The sequence below is a fragment of the Phocoena sinus genome, chromosome 4, assembly GCF_008692025.1.
Source record: "Phocoena sinus isolate mPhoSin1 chromosome 4, mPhoSin1.pri, whole genome shotgun sequence".
NCBI lineage: Eukaryota > Metazoa > Chordata > Mammalia > Artiodactyla > Phocoenidae > Phocoena > Phocoena sinus.
The window spans coordinates 11,398,345-11,401,989 of record NC_045766.1 but is presented as its reverse complement, the minus strand read 5'-3'; the positions used below and the strand labels follow the sequence as shown (position 1 = coordinate 11,401,989).

At 45.9% G+C, this 3,645-nt stretch overlaps 1 non-coding gene across 1 annotated transcript; it reads right to left on the bottom strand.

Moving 5' to 3' along the window:
- Positions 1 to 667: 667 nt before the first annotated feature.
- On the bottom strand, positions 668 to 774 carry LOC116753739. Its single transcript, XR_004349838.1, has one exon. It is a non-coding gene; the product is annotated as a U6 spliceosomal RNA (small nuclear RNA).
- Positions 775 to 3,645: the final 2,871 nt, after the last annotated feature.

Sequence of the window (3,645 nt, the reverse complement as noted above, 5' to 3'; positions counted from 1 at the left end):
AAATAACAGTGACAACAAACAACTACAAAAAGGTCAGGACAGGAGATTTTGGCCAACTTTTGATCACTCTGGAGAAGTCATATTCATGACACTTATAAAAGTAGAAGTGTAGAAAATCTAATCTTCGTACTTATTTCTTGGGACTGTAAGAGTGGGTTACAAATACACCATCATTAGTCGTGACCACTTTTCTTTATTTGCAGGTGGTATATCTGGCAATCAGATATTTTTGAGAAATTCCAGATACAGTAGGTATTTACTGACAGGGAAGATACTTTCAATCATTTTTAATACCATTATATTAGCAGGACTACATAGTATACTGTGTATATAGATGAATAAATAATGCACCAACTTTTATTCACAATGCTATAATCTGACCTTCCTTTGGTGACTTAATTAGCTGCTCTTGGCACTGTCCATGCAAATAGGTAAATAAAGAAATTCTTTCTTGATAAACTTCCAAGTACTCAAACTTTCCTGAAATTTGGACTATCTGAAGGGGATGTGAAAAGTGGAAGTTGCAAGTATATTATATTTAACAACGGTGTTTTTCACAAAAAGATTTAGTAAAGGTAGATTTTTAAAAACATCTTTATTGGACTATAATTGCTTTACAATGGTGTGTTAGTTTCTGCTGTATAACAAAGTGAATCAGCTATACATAAAAAATATGGAACGCTTCACGAATTTGTGTGTCATCCTGGCACAGGGGCCATGCTAATCTTCTCTGTATCGTTCCAATTTTAGTATATGTGTTGCCGAAGCGAGCACAGGTAGATGGTTTTTATTACTAAAAAAAGGCTAAAGATGATTCTCCAAGGAGTGGTTCCCATAAAGTCTTTTATGTATATCATAAAATTTGATTTCACATGGCACAATGTCCAAAACACATGGACTTTTGAGTAGAAGGTAAGCTTTCTTTTCAGGTTTCCCTCTGCACTTCTAATATTTTGGAATAAAATGAGGGAGGGTGGAGGGAGAAAGCTGATAACTTCTTTTATAAAGGAAAAACCTTTAAGGCCATCCATGTATTTTAAAACACTTTATTTAGATAAGGCCATACTGCAAAGTTTTATATTAAAAATAGTACTCATCAAATAGATCCTTCTTTTAAAAAGCAGTGTGATTGCAGATTCTGTAACTGTAGAAATTCTTAACAAAAGACTCCTAATATCCTTCCTATCTTAAGTCTTATGATTTTCATAGACATCTCAGTTATTCCCAATCAACATCACCACCCTTTTCCCCTATGGAAAATTTCCCCCCAACTGGCAAAGATCATCTTTAAAATCTCCATAGAGTAGACTTCTAAAAAGAGAAATGAGAAATCTTTATCACTAAAGGACACAGAAGAGAAGAAATCACTTCCTAGTGCCAGTTTTTTTCCTCTTCCCACCGGCCTCCCCGGCTCATCGAAATTATTTGCACAGTTGACACTGAGCCAGGTAGCTGGGGTTCTACTCATTGCAGAATGTTACTGGGCATTCATAAAAGGGTGGATTTTTTCTGCCTTCTCCTCTCCCTTCAGCTAACAGTAAAACTCCAACCATCTTTAATAAATTTGGGTGATTGCAGTAGCAAAAGTACAGGCTGGGTCTGGACCGGCCTGGCAGGGACTTTTCCTGACCCCGGCTGGTTAACCTCATTCATCCATTCCCCATGCCATCCTGGGTGCCTGCCACGCTCCAGGCCCTGTGCTGGGCATGGGGACACGGTGTTGAGTGAGGCATCTCTCAGCCTTCGAAGCTCTCAGGAGTGCGGTGGGGGACACGGAGCCCGGAGCAAAGAGTGACCAGAGTGTACTCTGGGCTCTCCAAGAGGAGAATGCGGGGAACTCACAGAAAGACACAGTGAGGTCAGCTAACCCTGCCTGGAGGAGTTGAAAAATAGAACGAGGAGGTTTTGAGATTTTGACATCCCTTCTTCCCTTTACCGGGATTCTCAAGCAGCCCCGACTATTCGGCGCGTCCTTCCCGGGCAGTCACTCACCACTTGCAAACCTCGTTCTGGCTCTGGCCGGCCCAGCCAACAGCGGCTCTAGCACTTACCTCGGGGAAAAGTCCATGCGGCTCCCGGCCCTGCACTTCCGAAGCCCCCGGCGGGTCTCCTCGCAAAGCACGGATCAGAGCGCAGCGCACCGCTGGGAGCGCAGCGCCGAGTGCCGCCGACCGGGGAGACCGTGGGGCCAAAGGGGACCGTGGGAGGGACGTGAGGCGGCGAGGGCAGCCTCTGGCTTCCTGGTGTCCTGCAGGCGGGCGGCAACTCCCAACCCTCCTCACCGCTATATAAACGCTTCTCCCCGCCCCGCGCCGACCCTTCCCCGCCCCGGCGGCCCCCCTCTCAGCGCGCGTCCCCCGGGAAGCGGTATGGGGAATTCTTGGGGCTGTCACTGCCCTGCCAGCTTCTTCCCTACATGGAACCTGTGCCTACGGCTGCGGACTAGGGAGTAAAACTGAGGGCGGGGAAATTGGGACGTTCGAGGTGCGCGCTTTCTCTGCGCCCAACAGACGGACAGCGTGCGCGCTCTGAGGCATAGCGAAGATCAAGCTGTGCTCCGACTGTTGGAACTGCAGTCTCTTGGTGGCTTTGTCTGTGTTCTAGAATCTTCGTGCAAGGGACCCCGAGAGTCCTCGGTGGTGGGAACTGCTCCCTCTTGCCTGTGAACGCCCCAAGAACTGCACGCCTCAGGATGGAGGCCAAGCGCCATTGGGGTCCCCACTTGGAATTCAGGGTCCACAGGAGAGTATTCTTGACTCTACCGTCTACTAACCTTTTTTCGCTGACTGTCCATTCATTTGTCTGTCCGTGTACTTGTTTCACAAATATTTGAGCACCTAGTATGTGCTACTAATTAGGTGCTTGGGATGCAAGTAGACCTCTCAGCTCGCAGTCTCATTCGGGAAACAGTCTCATTCGGGAAACAGGAACCAGGGTGGTAGTTGCGAGACGGGGTAAACGCGGCCATGAGAACATAGAAGAAGTTATCCTAATTCAACCTTGGAAAGCCAAAAGAAGCTTCCCTGAGGAAATTAAATTCAAACTAAAATCTAAAGAGTGAGATAGGCAGGAAAACGGGGAAAATGGAACAGACAGCTGCAAAGACTGGGAAGACAGAGGAAGCACTGTCCCTCTTCACGGGAACTGTTTGTTTTTAAAAACTTGCTATTTACTGTCATCCTAAGTAAAGAAAAAAAGTTTTAAATGCAAAGAAAGACAAACTTCTAACTGGTAGAATTAGGATTGAATGCAGACAGTCTAGCCCAGGAGGGTGCTTTTACAGCATGGAGTGTCAACTTGGCAAGTTGACAAATTCAAAACAGAGATGGTTCCCATAGAGTGGGGATTCCTCCGGAATCTGAGGCATAACTTCAAGACTCAGACCATCACCAACTGTAATTTTGGCCAGGTCGTTAGTTTCTGCCCCAGTGGAATGTAAATAATAAAGACACTTCTTTTGCCCCCCATTGAGTGTTCATGTTCTGGTCCATAGGCTTGGTACAGCAGGTGGCTTCAGAATGGTGACTCTTCTCTGGGTCCCTTGGCTTTGGTACAAGGGAAAGTGCGATAACATTGGAAGCCCGCCCCCCTCCCCATGCAAGCAAACTTTGGAATATCTTAAATTACTGCTTCTTTTACCTAAAA